The sequence below is a fragment of the Haemaphysalis longicornis genome, unplaced genomic scaffold (genome assembly GCF_048455015.1).
Source record: "Haemaphysalis longicornis isolate Haplotype H1 unplaced genomic scaffold, Haemaphysalis longicornis Haplotype H1 scaffold_6, whole genome shotgun sequence".
In the NCBI taxonomy this organism is placed as follows: Eukaryota; Metazoa; Arthropoda; class Arachnida; order Ixodida; family Ixodidae; genus Haemaphysalis; species Haemaphysalis longicornis.
Genome location: NW_027526407.1, coordinates 146,380,119 through 146,398,898, shown reverse-complemented (window position 1 = coordinate 146,398,898; position 18,780 = coordinate 146,380,119). Strand labels below are relative to the sequence as shown.

Sequence of the window (18,780 nt, the reverse complement as noted above, 5' to 3'; positions counted from 1 at the left end):
TCAGCATCAAGCAACTCCCTTTTTAGCAGAATAGCCTTACCCTTCACAAGGGAGTAGCAGGCCTCTCGCGGAGAGGGGGTCGAGGTATTCTCACCGGAGTTGCGGGAACCGCGTCCGGCAATTCCCTCACCACGGATCGAATAATTCCTCCAGTCAGGGAGTTATACAATTCTTTACCAGAATCTTGCTATACCTCTGCCACCCCTCAGAATTACCTTATTCCACCAAACAGCATTTTGCAATACTTCACCAGGAAGGGTTAGCGTACTCTTTTCAGAATCATTGTATTCTTTCAACCAGAGTCCCATAATGCCTCCTCAAGGAGGGCTAGCTTACTCTTTGTCAGAACTAATGTATTCCTTTAAAGCAGGATCTATGCACTACCTGCGAGTTGCCGAACTCTACTATTCAGAGGCAGCACGATGTTACCTTTAACAAGACTACACTTTAGCATCCACAACAGCATTAGCGTCAGCCCTCTTTACTTCATGCTTACAAACTGAAATACAGTAAAATTACTTCACAAGTAAACATAGCAAGGCGTCTTTACAAAAAAAGCTGTCGTTTGTGCTTAGCCGAAAATAAAAACAAATCGTTTTCACACTGCATTTCATGCTTTATTTTGACATCCTCACACACGTCGCTCCACCTGTATTGCAGTTGCTGCTTTTATGACCGAAACCATTTGCTCTGTCGGTGGTAGGCCGAGCATCATCTAAAAAAGCAGACAGGTCCGCTTTGTCTTTGGGGCATACTGGATGTTGAAGGTCCAGTAGACCGCCAAAAGCAAAGCGAACCCGTCCACTATGTCCATAGCCGTCAGCTGGAGCTCTTCGAAGTGCACGGTCACGGCTCCAGATTTCTCCGCAGTTTGGCCCGAGAACAAGATCCTGGGGTAAAGGGAAGTCTCTCCTGGCTCCTGCATAAAAAGCACGCAAATGCAAGTACCAGAAGAAACACAAGTAACAGTATTTTGCTCTTCCTTCCTCAGTGGACAAACCACTGTACAAAGCGATTATCAGGAAAACGAATCGCTAGTTAGTAGTCTATACACTTAAAGCTAACAATTTAGTGACTACGCTAACGATTCATCAATGTAACATTCACAATTGTCTACTGATGAGGCAAAATGCTCCCTTTAGCAAATTTGAATTGCTGTGATGGTGATTGCTGAGCCTAATTCACAAGTACTACACTGGATTTCACTTACTCAACATACAGAAGACAAATATGCATACCAGCTTTCAGAGCAAGGCCTCTGGCTTTTCTTTCACCAGCAGTGCAACTGAAAAGCCATCTGAGAAGAACGAGAGCACGGATTAATTTAAACCATCGGGGTCCTGATCCCCTATTCAAATTTTAAACCAACAAGGTCATCCTCCTCTTTTTTTCCAACCAACCACTTTCAGAAAAAGCAGCCAGACCAACAAGAGAACCTGCAACCTCAGGCCAACCTGCAAGTACTTGGTGCAATGGTGTTATCAAAAAGGATGGCTTGAAGACAAGCAATATTACAGCAAAACTGTCAGCCTCTCATTATTGGAATTAATCATGGGATCAGTGAACAGTAACAAGGCCGAATCATGGAGAGTAGCAAGAGGCAAGCAGAAAATAAATGCCGCACAACCGCATTCCTAATCCCCATCAATCTTGAAGCTGCACATCGAATCTTACTCGTGACCAAATAAGTTTGTTAAACAATACTGCAGTGTTTGGCAGTTTGAAAAAGCTACAGCATTAATGCACTGCAGTGGAAGCGACACATTTTTAATCAAGCAGAAAGTTGGTTACGCAGTTATGTTATGTCTCTAATGACATTTATAATAAAACACAACTAAGGTCAGTCGATGCTAGAAAGCAAAAGTGCATGCAAATGACACCATGAAGGCTAAAAGACACATTTTTATTTGCCAGATGACTGTGGCAAAGTGACCAAAGATGAAGTGTTTGTTACTTACAGCTGTCGGCCGCACCAGGCATCTTTGCTCTCTTTCTGCTTCCGAACGCCAGGCGATCACAATATGTTGTTGAACAGCACTATTGTAGAATAGCCCTGGAAACATCCACGGGAAACACCTTTACGTCGTAGCGCCTGTAATAAGTAAAAAAAAGTTCACTATAATGCTAAATGCACGCTGCTTACTAAATACAGCACCTAGCAGCAGTTTTACCACATGTCCGCGTGAAAATATTCAGCCTAAAGTTCTATAGCTTGTCAACACTCGCTATGAAACAAAACGTACTGCAGTATTCATTTTTCAATACTACGTTTTACGGTAGCCGTTACTTGGCTCTTTCTTGAGAAAACAGTACGGACTTTCACCGAAAATGGGCTTCACTCTTATTGCAGTCGCGCAAGGTAATAAGAAAAAAGTCCAATAGACAAAGCAACACGCCAGCGGTTCCGTGAAATTTTGTTGTGGCTACTGTAGCCACATAAACAATTAATCGCGATGAAATTTCCTACCGACAACGTTTTATTAGCGTTAAGTATTGTTTTCTAACAACACGGGACCAGAGGCTACAAGGCAACGCACTACACAATGGGTTCGGAACGCACAAACGTTCACGTTCTTTTTTTTTGCAAGACATCTATGCCAACTTGGAGGTTGATTTGAAACCTTGTGACCTTTGACTGCGTTATATTTCAGGGGTAACCAAATAAAGCGACGCTACCAACCTAACTGATTGGGTAACAAACTGGTTACGGTGTTGCTGTCGCCGTCGCTCACTTCTGCCTCGTCAGACGCGCCAGATGGGAACGGAACCGACGGATAAGCCCGGCGGCAGTGTAATTACCTTGTCGCTCGACAATATATTTACGTTGCTCAAGACGATAATGAAACGAAAGCCAATTTATAGCTAGCGCTGGACACATGTACGATTAGTACACGCGATTCGCATGCGACTGATCGTTACGATTGATCGTTAGGGCCTGTTTTGGGTCGTTCGCTGGTCCGAGGAGGCTCACGACGTGCGACTGGCAAGCCAGATGCAGTCGTGCCATCATTGCGATCGAGAGTCCGCTGAGCCCCAACCGCCCGCAACAGGCTTGCGTTGCTCGGGTCGGCTCGGGTGTTGGGAACCTTAGGCTTAGCATTCTGGCGGACATTTGATCGCCGCTATCTGTGCAACTGCGGATGACAATCCGTAACACAACTTTTCACCACACTATCATCCTTTTTCTCGCATGTGAAACTTTATTTGGGCTATAACGGCCGTTTGAGCGATCGGTGACCAAGACATCTGCGTAGCCTGTTTGGTGCTTCCGCGCAGGTATCGCCATCTCTCGACCGCTCGGCGCACCGCGCGCCGCGGCATACACGGCCGGTCAGCGCAGGCTTGCATAGCGGCAGATATCTGATCGCCGCTTTTAAAATAAGCCCTGACAACAATCCCTAGCACAATTTTTCACCACATTAACACCTACTTTTTCGCATGTGTAACTTCTTCTTAGCGAACAGATTGATTCGGGAGAGCAGTGACAAGCGGTTGCTACCGTGGTCTGCGCCGGTTCGAGCCGCTGAGTGTGTCGAGCTGGCAGGCGCGGCCGGCGTGAGCGCGGAGTGTTCCCGAAGGCAGAAAACGCTTCAAGATTGCTTGCTTTATCAATTTCTTGCGAAAAAACGCGCGGAATCTGCAAATTCAGCTCAGCGATCGTCGTAGTTGACCATAAAGCAAAAACAGTGGGCGGAGCGACGCCGACGACACATCGCATGCGCGCATCGGGCCATGTGTCTCAAATTCACGCGTACGGCTACTCGTGGCGACAGTCGTAACGATCAGTCGCATGCGAATCGCGTGTACCAATCGTACATGTGTCCAGTGCCTAAAGAAGCCAGCTTAATAAATCGGCAACTCTTATACTGCACACGAGTCTTGTTTCAACGCATGCTGAACGTCGTGAACCCGCGATGGGAGCACGGCCGCTTGTTCGAAAAACACAAAGCCGGAAAAAGGATAGCTAGAACTGGTGTCACACAAATGAAAGCACATGTATGTGACCACTTAATTCTTCGCAAGAACCAACAAGGCTAAGCAGCACTCACGAGCGCCAGTTGTTATAAATAAAGCTGAAGTTTTGGCGGGAACGAGCGCGAGCTCGATCCCGTACTGCGCAAGAAAAACTGAAATGGTGACTTACGTTTTCATCGGCGGCCGCAGCAGCCAAACGATGTTATTCCACCAGTCAGGTATACTTCAAACACAGCCACCGACACCAAAACGCACCTCACAGACACGTACAGGAGTACTACGGCGGTTTCAATGCCACAAAAGAGACGGAGACATCGGAGAGACGCGTCCGTGCGCCAGCCCCGCCGCGATGAAAAGACCGCGCAAAGGTACAACGCTCAAGTAGTCCGACGGACACCGTTGCGTTAGAACACACAAATGACCCATTCCTAGAGGACGTGTAACACTACCTGGCACGCTCTTTTGAATACGCTGCACTTTATTTTAAGTACGCTTTGTTTCATGGCCCGGCGCTGTGGCTGTTTAGGTAACTACTTTTTCATACGATTTCAAAGAGTTCGCGTCCGCCATAGAGGTGTCTGCCTTTTTGCACACCTGAAAGCGTGCAGCTGAGTCGATATACTGTTCTATTCTCTCTCGCGGAGGATATACGAACTCCATCGATGCGAGACAGAGTCGGTACGCTGTTCTATTCTCTCCCGCGAGAGGGGTACAACCGCCGCTTAGCTCCATCAAGAGCGGGGAGAGTTCGCCAGCAGTTTTATTCTGGTTTCCTAGTAGAGTGAACACGCCATCTAACGCCACGCGTGGTGCGGACGGTGTCAACCGACCCTGGCAGGAATAGGAACGCTGTTTGATTCTTCAACTACTCCCCACATTTCTTAGAGTGTGGGCGAGTGAGCTGCGTTTGTAATGCGAGTCGAATTTCTTATTATTTTTGTTTGCAGCCCTTCTGAACGTGAAGAGGAAATACGTTCTTGTACTCCTCCGCCATTATTTATTTTAAACTGTTGGCAATATTGTTAATATAACTAAATTTGATATTTTTGAAGTATTCGAGCCTTGCTGAAACACGAAGTTCCTCCGACGAAGCGTGCATCCATATCGGCTGTAGTGCATCCGCATCTAGATTACTCTGCCCAAGTGAATTACTGTTGTATCACGACCATTCGATGGGGCCTCATTGTCAAGACACTGCCGTGTGGTGTCCTAACCCCATTTCGTACTAATCCTTCCAATGATTTATCCTCGGGGAATTAGGAGCAACACAGTCAGTGCTGTCTAGAGGGCTCTGCTTGTGCACTGATGGCAGCACCCCTCTCTCCCCTTCGTCTCAATCACACTGCAATTCGAAAGATGCGTTTCATATCGCGAGGTGTTCGCGAGTGGGCGTTTGTATCCTTTTTTTTGATTAGTTTGTTTATTTATTTTTATTTGGCCGGCAGTTGCATCATTCAGCTCGAAACAATAACATTTCCCATTTTGAATGAACCTCTCTCTCTTCCGTCGGGATTCCAAGGAGCTGTGCAGACTAAACACCCGGAAGCATCGATGTTGAAAATTTTCAAGTGTGCGGGACGTGCTCTCTACGTAAAGGTGTTATGACTCGATTCTACACCAAAAAACAGCGACAAAATAATGCTGCTGGATGAATGGTAAGAAAAATTGCAAGTTTTTTATTTGAGCATGCCACAAACCTGAAGTACTTTATCTACCCCAGTTACCCGTGACTACAACCATCATATCCTATATTGGATTGAACAAGAGGGGACACTGACTTAAATTTTGTTGTTACCTATAGAAAATTTTCGGCGTCCCTGCTTATTGCATAGGCCGTCGTGTATCTCAATCAGTCTGTATAAAACAGAACGTTGCGTTAGTACACAGGATGCGAACGATGAGTCGGCCGGAAAGGACGAGGCACCTACCGATGAGGTCAGTTGATGCATACTGTATTTTCAAACAATGATCGATCTCGCATCTAAAGCCACCCGAACTATTCACCGCATTTTCCGAGCTTGGTGTTTTTGCACAGCTCTGCTGTAGTGCGAAAAGCCGCCTTTAGGTCGCGTGTTTTGTGGTGAAGAGAATTACAGAAACGTGTCTTGCGACAAAGACACGGTTTTTTTTTTCTTCTTCTTTGCATAGCTTCTCTTGCTACAGTGCGACGCGCTGTCTTTTCCTTTGCCATTAGTTTTTTTGGCGAAAATCTTAGGTGTCGCCACACTCGAAAAACCGACATTGTTGTAGTCAGGTAGAGATAGTCATCCCCGCTGTAAAGAGTATATAAAAAAAACCAGGCCAAATTCACTTACGAGAATCCTGGAGAGGGGCGACGCATGGAGTGTATAAGTGCCTCGGCTTTTTTTCCCACGAGGATGAAACTGATGGGGGCAGAGGTATACAGGTTTGGATGTAAGACTGGTGTCTTTGAAGCACGAAGCGTTCTAGCGAGAGGCGTTGGAAAACGAGTGTCCTGGTGTGTTCTGTTAGTGCGCGTTACGTACTAGTGGGAGGCGTTGCAAACATAGTGTCCCAGTGTTTTTATACGGTGACTTCATGATATGACGACGACGACAGGAGACGCCCACAGCCCGAGCCCCGAGCCCCTAAGCGGCTTCGCCCCAACAAAGCTGCTCTATACAGATTGAGCAATCGTTACGCTCTATAAAATACAAAAACAGTGATGTAGCATGGGCAAACCGAACGACCAAATTAATCCAATACCTTCAGACAACACGAACGGTAACATAAACAACACTGTACATTAATATAAAAAACATTATTGGGGAGTGGCTTTTCTTAAACTGAAACAATCCCCGGCCATCTCCACTACCGTGAGACATGGGGAGGAACGAAGCATGCAGTGTATGAGTGTATTCTTGGCACCTTGGTGTTTTTGCCAACGGAGATGAAACCGCTGGGAGCTAGAGGTGTACAGATTTGCGGTAAACATCTCTTGTCTCTGAAGCACGTAGCTTTCTAGTGCGAGGCGTAAACCCGTGTCCCGGTGTTTTTTTTTTAGTACGCGTTACGATTCAATCCAGCGCGAGGCGTAGACGAGTGTCCCGGTGTTGTAATATCGTGACTACATGAGACGACAATTACGACGACGACGACAGGAGACGCCAAAAGCCCCGGCCCTTAAGGGGCATCGCCCCTAAAAAACATTTGACTCCATATGGTAATTGATCTCGGCTCTCCTGAGTAGGAGCTCTGTGCGTTACCCCCATCTTTCTCCGCACTTTCCTCAGCTGGGGAAGAAAGGTACAATAGTTGTTCCCCGTGATTCATGAACGTGGAAGCGCGTGAACAAGAGAAATGCACTCGAGTCGCGCAAAACTCTGATCCTGCAGGGACAGCTGTGGCGCCTGTCAACAACCTACTGGTCCACGTATTTCGCGGTAAAATATGAAGAAAAAACTACCAAAGAGAAAACAACACGACATAGCGACATAGCAGTCGTGTTGTTTTCGGTTAGTATAGCCTTCGGTTAGTATAGCCAGGCTTTAACTTTCGAAGCGCCTAAGAATATTGAAGTTCCCGAAGAATTGTTGTTTTGATTTGAACTTCTCTCTCCTCGATGCCCGCCGTCCTCCGGGTTTTCTTTTGTAGTTGTTAAAAAAACACCCCACATCAATTAACAAAACCAAGTTCCAATGTTGGTTAATGTACTTCCATTGTTCATCAGCTAGGCCCGCTACTTGCGTTGCGCTAAGCAAGGGCGACATGTACGAGCCATGACACGAGTGCTAGAATTTAAGAGGGGCGGTAGCAATAGCTCATGTTTGCTGGCATTGGTCTACCCATCAATCGCCGGATGCAAGCAGAAACATCAATACGATCAGCCTTTTTACTCAAGCTTCCGAACTCCGCGGATCGCGAGCTTGATGTGCTTGATTACCATGGTTTTCGTAATTGGACTCGTTTAGAAACGCAGTATAGTATAGTATAGTATAGTATAGAAACGCAGAAAGTGTATGACAGCTGCATCTTACCGGTACTCACCTACGGGGCAGAAACTTGGAGGCTCAGTAAAAGGGTTCAACTTAAATTGAGAACGACTCAACGGGCAATGGAGCGAAAAATGATAGGTGTAACATTAAGGGACAAGAAGAGAGCGGAGCGGGTCAGGGAGCAAACTGGTGTTAAAGACATATTAGTAGAAATTAAGAAGAAGAAATGGACGTGGGCAGGGCATGTAATGCGAAGGCAAGATAACCGCTGGTCATTAAGGGTAACCGAGTGGATCCCTAGAGAAGGCAAGCGTTGCACGGGGCGGCCGAAAGTTAGATGGGCAGATGAGATCAAGAAGTTTGCGGGGATAAATTGGTCACAGTTGGCACAGGACCGAGGCAATTGGAGAATAATGGGAGAGGCCTTTGCCCTGCAGTGGGCGTAGATAGGCTGGTCATGATGATGATGATGATGATGATGATGAGAAACGCAGTAGGCTGGCCGTGTAGTGAGACGAACCGACAGGCGGTGGACAATCACGGTAACATGGTGGATAACAAGAGATCAGTCTAGAAGAAGGGAAGGCCAATAACACGATGGAGGGAGGAAATAGGGAAATTCGGTGGCCAACAGTGCACTCGGGCAGCGCAGGACAGGAGTGCTTGGAGGTCAGTGGGAGAGGACCTCGTCCTGCAGGGGCCTGGGTGGGATGATGATGATGGTGATGATGGCGATGATGATGATGGTGATGGTGATGATGATGATGAGGAGGAGGAGGAGTAGAAGGAGGAGGAGGAGGAGGAGGAGGAGGAGGAGGAGGAGGAGGAGGCTTTCCAACAGATGTGCAGCGTTTGTAGCCGTCGCGCCTTGGACGAAACGAACGGTATACATAGACTGTGCCCCACTCTCTTCCTTGCTTCCTTTTTCTCTCTTCCTATCCTTTGAAATCCCCCCCCCCCTTCCTTTCCCTGGACTCGGTTGTATGAGGGTGAACTCCCCGACTGAGTTCAACAATATCCCCAGCTCTTTTCTCTTCCCTTCTTTCTTAATGAATCACCACCACCATCACCACAGTTGAACGATGCATGATAATACAGAAATGGGCCGATAGTTTTCAATATTGTTGCGGGCGCCGGCTTTGAACAGTGGACGCACTAGACCGGTTTTCATATTATTGGGAATGTCGTCACTGGCAATAACATCATTGAGTAGGGTTAACAAAACTTGCATAATGGTAGCGAAATTTCTGCGCAGGCCATGACTGGCTATTGGTTGGGTTTCAAGCTATAAAGAATTGTGCTGAGTTCATCTTCTGTTAGAAGTTGAAGATAAGCGGAATTGAGGATACTTTTTTGCAGGGAGCGTGACTGTGCATTTCGTCTTACGCTAACCGTACCTTGGGAAAAAAATTTGTTAAAGTTATCTTCTCAAGTTTGCCCGTGTGAGGAAAAATGCGTGGATATAAAGTCGTCATTATCAATCTGTTTACTGTTCCCTCACAGCAAGTTCAGCAACAACCAGGTTTACCTGTCTGAACGGGCATCCGAAAATCTCTTTCTGAAGGTTCTACCCGCCGCGGTGTCTCAGTGGGTAAGGCGTTGCGCTGCTGAGCACGAGGTCATGGGTTCGATTCCCGGCCGCAGCAGCCGCTTTTCTGATGGAGGCGAAAAGCAAAAACGCCCGTGTGTACGAGATTTCGGCGCACGCTAAATATCCCCAGGTGGTCAAAATTAATCCGGAGCCCTCCACTACAGCGCGCCTCATCGCCTACGCTGCGTCGGTGCGTTAACACCCTACAATCAAATCTTTCTGAAGGTTTGCCGTTTAGCAAAGCGGATCATAGCATTTACTCGGTTTCTGGACTGCCTGAATTTAAATCTTAGTTTTTCACAGTTTGCCGCTCGTTTTGGCTGTACTCAAAGTACGTCTTTGTCTTTTATTGCTGCCAGTATTTCATGAGTCACCCTATTATCGTGTAAGTTGCGTTGCCGGGTAGTTACAACCCGTGTAGCCAGTTGCTTAAACTGGTTAAACAGCGCAACGAAGTCAGCGTAAATTGTACTTGGAGTGTGGCTAAAATAAAGTTTTGCCAATCATGTTGTTCGACTAGATATTGCTTCGTTAGAATTTAGAACAATCGTCAGTGCCTGCGATTCAAAACCTAGCACTCCAAATGGGTGGCCTTACTTCATCAACTTACGTGGTTTTTGCACGGCATCCAGCCAAACGGCATCGAACAAGTTTTTTTATCATCATCATCATCAAGATGCAGATGTAGGGTTCGCAGCTATTTCGCGATCGCAACCATAACTTGAGCCATACTGATGCGCTCAATGCTACTACTGCTTGCGCTGTGGTAGGCACTGTTAACATGAAGTTCTTCTCGTTAGATACCGACCCGGAATCAGTATGTGCGGTACTGAAGCGATGGCGAAGTGATAGAAGGCTGCCATTTTGAAACGGCAACCTGCAGTGTGGAATCAAGAAGACCCATTTGTAGTCTATTATGTTGAGATTGCCTGAGAAATATTTATCACGCATTTATCATGCATGCTAACAAAAAAATGACAAATGTCGGCATTTGTTTTCACGTTTTGTTCACACCGCCGGTTCAACGATGTGATGACGTATACAGATTTTATTTAAACACTTGTCTTGGAGAAACTAATGTACCTGCAATACATTAAATTACAAGTATGAGTGAAATCACATGTTGTTCATCAGCATTTTGTTTAATCGATTGAAAAAAATGAGGTAGGGTGTGGGTATTTCGGCCGTCTCTCAAGTATATCTAGTGCCAGTTGTAACGCGCAGAAGCAGTTTTTGTTTCTGTTTATAATTTGAAATATTAACTTATAACGGAGTAAACTTTGGAACGATCGCACCTGTATAGATACTTCTTGTTCACAATGTTATGGCACAAATGCATTTGCCGTTGGAGCTAAATAGGGCTTCAAAGAAAAAGGCGGTCGTTAAAAGGGTGAAGCCAAAAAGTGTCGACGGAAAAAAAAAACCTGGCGAAGACGCCGAACTATGCAGACTGCGTACTTTTTTGACGAATAAGACACGGCCCTAAAATTGTAAAACACTTTGGCTTTCGCGTCTTCGCTGATCCCATATTCGCATGATAAGCTTTTCATTCGAACTTAAATTACAGAGAACAAACGACCGTATTTGCAGTCATTTCAATCGGTAATGAACTACCACACCCCATAAATCGCTTCGCTCTGACGGTTTATCCCGAAACTAGTTTAATTCTTTTCGGTTACCTACTCTGCTAAAATATAGAACAAGTGCTCGCATTGTATCTGTATTTTTTGAAGTGTTTTCATTATGTACCTATGCCTTCATTTTATTTGTTTAGTGCTTGATGTGTCTTTGTTTCTATTGCTACCACTGCAGTAATATGTACACATTGTTCCCTGCCTGATCCTATTCATTCTCTGTTGATGTATAGCTTCCTCGCTGCTTCTTTTAGCGTTGTACATTACTCCTCTGACAGGAGGTCCCCCCGACAGCTTTTTAGCTACGAGACCTCCTTCTGTGTTATTATATGTACGCATTTTGTTTCAACTAATGAACTAAACTTCTACTTCAACTTCATGTCATCCTGTCTATAGATATTGCGCATGCATGGTTAATAAAAGTTTTAATTTCTCGTTGATTTAATGTAAGATACAATTATATGCACATGTCACGTTCGCCCCCCGCTAAAACGCGAGTCTGGGATTGCTGTGAAATGCATAAGGCGTGTTCAAATTTTAGCGCCGTAAATTGCGTCGCACGACACAGCGGTTGTTATTTTTCATCGTTACGTTTGTACTCCAGTAGAGGGCAGCACACTACCGTGATTCTTGTTGCAATGTATGAGCTGAGAATTGAGGACTCCATCCTAGATTTTACATCGTCGTGCTGTATCCATCAAACAATACAACGGCGAACGTTATTTCAAGTTGAGGTCCTTACGCATAACTCTAGCGGGCCATATATTTAAATTTGAGCTTCCAACCTGGCGTTCGCTAAAAAACGTCCCGAACCAATCCCTGCTATTCGTGCCATCACCGTATGCATCGAAACAAAACGCGCTTTTTTACAAGTTGGACGTGAACAGTTACGTTTGTCGGCTTTATTGGACCAAATTCTGTCAAGCGATCTGAATGCAAACAAACGCATCTGGCAGCGAAATTGCGGGGAGCCCTGAGCACGCACGCACTCACAACACACACATTCGCTCACTCACGCACGCGCGCACGCACGCACACACGCGCGCACGCACACAATTTAAGAAAAAGCCCAAACCCGCGCTTACCCCTCTAATACGAGTCGCAGCGAAATATATTACCATTACGCCTCGAAAGATTTGCAAAATGATGCGTGGAAAAAGAGGATACTACCGTTACATAACGACAAAAATCAGATAAAAGACATGTTTCTTCTGCGTATGATCTTCGGCTCTCCTTGACCTGTCTATTGGTGTCCACGAATTTTAAGTGCAGAACTATTTACGCGCTCCATTTGTCGTCCTAGCGCGCTCGCTCGACCCAAGTATATAGAGCACCAAGGCGGTGTCTCGGGGTAACGCTGTTGTTCGTGGCGTACCCGAGAGGCTTCGAAAGCCAAGCGGTTTATACAGTCATAAGGGTTCGAAACTCGTGAAACACTGGCGCTTGTCATACATCTTCCCGTTGTTTAACGCAAAGAAAAGTAAAGGCACATTTGAGGAAAAATATACGTAATTACACGGCAGCGCCTGCGTTCTATTAGTTAAGGACGCCCGTTGGGTTGGTTTTTAAGGTAGTAAACGCAAAATGTGGCAGTGCAAAGCAGGCACGTACAGGGAGAAAAGCACAAAGAGAACGGAACTCCCGCTGGCGCAGTTTCAGGTAGGGGGCGCGCGAGCACTGCGAAGGCGGGAAGTTTGAATTGCATGGGGTGGTACCAGTAAGCCGATAACGGCAGTACGGCTCATTATGGCGCGTCACTGCTCTGCACTTCCGACAGCTTTCACATTGAGTGGAACGGATTTAATTTTTTACTCAAGAGTTGTATTTTGTCTCTGGATTAGCGGCCTGGACTACTGCCATTTCTTTGTTTTATGAGCCTGGTTTCAGTTAATTTCACGAAATTCCAGTATTAGTTATGTTGGTTCGACGATACCCCTAACCGTTTTCACGGTTAGGGGTATCGTCTATTATAGTGCAGGCTTGATTTTCAAAGTTACTGAATAGATTTTATGCCAGTTGTGTGGCCATGCTTAGAGTTATTGGCTGGTTGTGCACACCTTCAAGTAATGCTATTGCTGATCTTTATGTTTCTTTAACACCAGAAATCCACTACTCGTCCCAACATTGCTCGTGTTGTGCAAGATGTTTGAAGGAAAGCTAGGTCGTATAGTTTTCACGATTTCACGATTTCACAATGCTGAATGAATTTCTCCACAGGACCAATATTAACTGCTTTTCTGCAAGATAGTCGCCTGTTTTGTTGCCGAAAACATCGGCGTGCAGTTTGGTCTAAGGTAGAACTACGTCATGAGTGGCTGTCTTTACTTTATCTGTCTTAATAGACTGATTTAAATGGTCCAAGGTATTTGATTTTTTTTTTCCTTCTCGAAATAATGACAAGCTGTACGATATTACTGTATTTTTGAGCGTATAACTCGCCCCTGCATAGGATCCGCACGTCCATTTTCAGCCCGCTGGAAAAGAAAAAAAATTCTCCCATATTACCCGCACATTTCATACAGGAAAGGCGGCACCAAAGCTACTGCTCAATCAACCCATCACATACTATGCAGATAGAAAAAGCGTATATTTAGCAATTAGAATACAGTGGCTGCAAGGCGGAAGTCACAATTTACTAATAAAATTCAGTTAGAACGCGTCCGCCCTCGTTTTTTCTTTCTTGTCCTTGTATGTTTTGCTCAATCGCTGTCATGGAAGGGTCAGTCGGCGAGTTCCCAGCCTTATTTTGTTCCAAAAGTTCTGTCACAGCCCACTCGGTCACCCGCCCTATATTTTGCCTCCTGCCCGCATGTCTCCCTGCACCACTCATTCTTTTCATGTCGCCCGGCCACGTGCCCGTACCCCGACATTTGCCGCCCTTTTTTTTTTTTCGCGCAGCCTCCGACTGGAATTGCTTTTCTGCTGAACTTGCCAGCAGAATGTGCCACTCAACATTTACACAAAACGTCACTCGATTCTTTTCAACTGGAATACTCAAGTGTGTTCTTTTTTCAACCCCCAGTTCTCACTGTGTCTTTTTTTTTTCTGTATTAAATGCAAAGCATTCCTTTAACTCACGATGTCACCCGGCGGTGTCGGCGTGCCTCGGCGTCCGCAACAGCCGTTCCAGGTGCGCCCTCTCCCCCACTCCTCCTCTCCCGCATCATGCTACCCTCCTCGCTCTCAACAACAGATCCGCACCCCTCCCCGTACGCTATATAAAAAATAATACTTACCGGCACCTGGTTTCGATCCCACGACCCTGCGGGCGGAACGCAAGGTACATGGTGTTCTACCCACTGCGCCACAAAGCCGACACAGAATGGAAGGCTACGAACGCGCCTTATATCCTTGACTCATTCAAACTACGTCAAGAAGCTGCTGATACAACGCATTCACTACCACCAACTCCCCAAACACTAAACGTTAACGCAATACACCCACCCCCTATGCGACGCATTTACTCGAGTCCCCCTCGCGGGGTGATGGGCCCTTTTTCTTTCTGCATGGTGTTACGCCTGTTAGTATTCGTACCGATCCTGCATCTGTAATCTTTTCCTTTCTGTAGTGGTTACCCCTGTTCGTATTTATACCCATATTGCATATGTATTCCATTTGTTGGATCTGTTTCCCACCCCTTATGTAATACCCCCCTAGGGGGTCTTTAAGGTAATAAAGTGAAGTGAAGTGAAGTGAAGTCAGGGTTACTGCGTATGAGCTTCACGGCACAATGCACATTGCCGTGAAGCTACGCTAAAGAAAATACCCCGCGTATAATCCGCACCCCTACTTTGCCACTGAAAGTTTCGCATTTTTGGTGCGGGTTATGCCCGCGAAAACACGGTACGTGAGATTTATGGCAAGGACCTTCAGTTTTACATAATTTACTATGGATTATGCTTGAAACTTAGGTGCAGACTTCCGAATTATAATTCGGCCGAGATTACTTTGCTCTGATCGCATAGAATGGCATAAGCTACTTAGTAGGATTTGATAGCTGGCTAGTTGGTTCGTGACGTACGAAGGAATAAGTTCGCGCAAAGGACGAGGGCGAAGAGAAGAAAGGACAAGACGAGCGCTCGTCTTGTCCTCTCTTCTCGTCGTCGTCATCTTTTGCGGGAAATGATTCTTTCGTACGGCATACGCTAACCTATTTCTTTTTCATTAGATCAGTCTTTATATACTGTGATCTTTGCTATCCCAGCAGTTTGACAGAAGTCACGTTCCAACACTGTACCGTGTGTATTTTGCAGCTGTTTACTTCATGTGCTACGTTGTCTGTGTAGCTTACGTCATTATGCAAAAAAAACAATAATTGAAGTGAATATTGGCTAACAGTTGCTGTATTTACAGTAAAAGCTCGTTAATTCGAACTCGGTTAATTCGAGCTTACACTTAATTCGAACTGACGCCCAGGTCCCGGCACAGCCCTGTATATTTCAATGGGGGAAAGCTCCGGATAATTCAAACGCGCAGGTATCAAGAACGGTTAATTCGAACTGAGATTGCTTGGTATCCATCGCTTCTCACAGAAGACGTTGGCCCGGAGTGATTACAATGGGTTGCAAATCCAAAACAAACCAAATTTACTAGTGATGCAACACAACGAAACAGAAAAACAACAGCCTAGCGCGCTCTAAACGCCGTTGCAGGTTTTCTTTGTGCCGCGATCGCTGCTTTGTGCCTGCGATCCATAGAGTTTCCTATAGTATACACTAGAGAGGAATCTGGTGCTAGCGTCTATGCTGCTCACATCAAGGTCGTCTGTGTCGTCATGGACCGCCATTATACATCGCGCTCGCCTTAGTTTCATCAGTGGCTTGGATTGAAACGTTTTAGTGACCGCAAATTTAAACAAAGTGTCACAAAAACGCGAATAGAGTTCAATTATGTAAGTGGAAAATAAAAACAGGTTGTTTTAAAACTAAGAAAGAAAGGCGTAAAGCGTATTTTTGCCGGAACGGTTGTGCCTGCTATTCCGCAGGCCAAGGTTGTAGTTTCGAACAATGTTAATATTTGGGGGGTAACTCTTTAGAGACTGTGATTTCATTAATTTTACCATTATTTTAAATAATAAGTTGTTCGAAGAGTTTGGAAAGTTTTTTGGGCGTTCCTATGAAAACTTTGCCTTCGTGGTGAACCGGTGCACCGCGACCGCCAGCTAACTTAACAAGAAAAATGAAAACGTGGCGTTAAACTGTCGTGGACGATGACAAGATAGGACGCATACAAGCGCCCGTATCTGCCGTATCTTGACTTCGGCGAAGTACGCTTTGTTTCTTCTTTTCGTCGGCTACAAATTTCGCGGTGGCATATTACCCGCTCAGTCATACGTCCTTCGACTGCGGCATGAGCAACGTCAGGTGCGATCACGCATTGCCTGCCGTTTCACTGAACACGGCTACCACAGAAACGGGAGGATTTCGGCTTCCTTGTAGCTCGTAAACGCGTGAATACATAGTGAAGAAAGCAAATCCCAAAAACCGCTTAAGAATCCAGTTGTCATGCCAAGCCCAAGCCAAAAAGGATGTTCTCCCATGAACCCCCACGACGACATGGCATACGAGGCACAGTTTCCTCTCTAGTATACTTACTAAGAAACTCTATGCCTGCGATCACGGGGCGGGCGCAACAAACGTGCAGCAGCCCCTGATTGGCGAGAACGAGTGCAGAGGTGGCTGCGTTGGGTTCTGCCTGTGCAGTGTGGCGCGATGTCCAGTCATTATAGCGCCCGCCTGCTAATTCGAACTCCGCTTAATTCTAACAATTTCATCGTCCCCTTCGAGTTCGAATTAACGAGCTTGTACTGTATCTATTGAAATGTTCCAGATTGGTTGGACGCAATCTTTAAGGCTTTAGTTTGGAATGTTCAGAAGTATCTGCTCATTTTTAACGTGGGGTTATTTGAATACATCCATGTTGTATAATGGGTCACTCCCGCCTGAGTACCATACCGGAAAGCTACCTGTTAGTATTCTTTGTTGCGGCCATGGCGATGTGGCTTGGGACTAATTTTATTAAATGAACCGTTTCTGAACGAAAAATATAGAAAAGGGAACGTTTGAAATATTAATTCTTTGTACGATGTCAAGGCGTCGCAAAAGTAGAGTTTTCAGTGAAATGCTACTCCTAGTTTGTTCAGCTCTTCACTGTTTTAGAAATCTTGAACATTTTTACCGTAGACGGTCTTCCATTGGGGAAGTGCAGCGGTAAGCTTACCTGCATTCTGAAACAATTCCAACTTCTTAACTCAAAATTCCGACTTCTCAACGCAGATTTGGAGATCGTTATTATCACTGCACTTGAATACGTATTAGAAGGGACAACAACTCACGGATGACTAAAGATGCACCCTGGACGAGTGCTAGCAACCGCCCTGTGTGCTTCTTCCTTTCTGCGTCTCTTGTTTTCGCTGGTAATATGTATACGAAAAAAATTCGTCCTGGTCCCGGATGAATCGTGGACCAGGACGAATTTTTCTTCAAGTGCGGAGTTTCTGACAAAGCTGTACAGCTTTACTTTGTAGCGGTACGGCTGCATTGAGGAGGATGTCAAACTTAACTTCGCAGAAACTTGCTCCACCTTGGGGGATTTCCACTAAATCTGGTCGATTAATATGTATAAAAGTCCGACCCATCCGGCCCAACTATCAGCCTAAACTTCATCACTGCACTTTTTTTATCAAACCAAGTGTTTCATTTCCAGTGCCTTGTATTTCCTGCCGAGTTCTTTATTACAACAAATGCTAAGGCCGCCCCGACAGCTTGTATACTTCCTCCGGAAAGCAGGCTATGCCTTAGAGGAACTTCGAAACACGTTTTCAACTTTCTTAAATGTTTTTTTATTCAAAATGGCAGCTGTAGAAACATAAATCACACTAGAAACAACGGGGATCGCTGAGATCCTTTAGAAAAACGCCGGCCGACCCAGTCTCCTTGGGTCTGAGAGATGTCGCAATGAGGAGAGGAGAGGAAGGCATATTCGCAACGACATCCTCCAAAAACCGCCTAGACCAATGGATCCAGTACATCAACAACAATGAAGGCACTGTAGCGCTTCAAGCAAAGAGGCAAAGCCAGTGCCAATCAAATACGAGGTGGTGGTGCTCAGAGAAGTCAGAGGACCAGAGATTTCTAGGATGCCTGGAGAAACAAAACCACCTCAAGCGTCACCTTCCCGGGCACCCCCGTAAAATACATCCTGTGAGCTTTGGATGAGGCTACAGCCTGTATGCCACCATAGGTAGCAATTGCTCACTATCATCACCACCGGCTTGAGGTGATCACTTCTTCATTTCCTGTACAAGCTCATCATCATCGACGAGCCGCTTCTTCGGAGTTCATCAGTGCTGGGGCTTGATCGCCATCTTGCGTTCTCGTCGACTCGCCTCCGAATAAAGGAGCTACGAAGCCACGGTCTGGTCGCCTGCTATCTACGGCCTCACAATTCAAAGGAACGAGCCTGATAGGAACGAGCCCCTCCTATGCGCTGCAATTCCGGCACTGCATAGAAAGGGCTACAACGCAATTACACGGAACTAATCAAAGGGACCCTGCAACACTCTTTGAGCAGATCGATTAAATCTGCGAGACGCTTGCATTACACTGCCAGGAATACCTGAGCC

At 45.9% G+C, this 18,780-nt stretch overlaps 1 long non-coding RNA gene across 1 annotated transcript; it reads right to left on the bottom strand.

The window, feature by feature from the left end:
- Positions 1-595: 595 nt before the first annotated feature.
- Positions 596-2,589, bottom strand: LOC144141975 (uncharacterized). Its single transcript, XR_013316781.1, has 2 exons — positions 1,959-2,589; positions 596-919 (listed from the first exon to the last, which is right to left on the bottom strand). It is a non-coding gene; the product is annotated as an uncharacterized LOC144141975 (long non-coding RNA).
- Between the last annotated feature and the right edge of the window lie 16,191 nt (positions 2,590-18,780).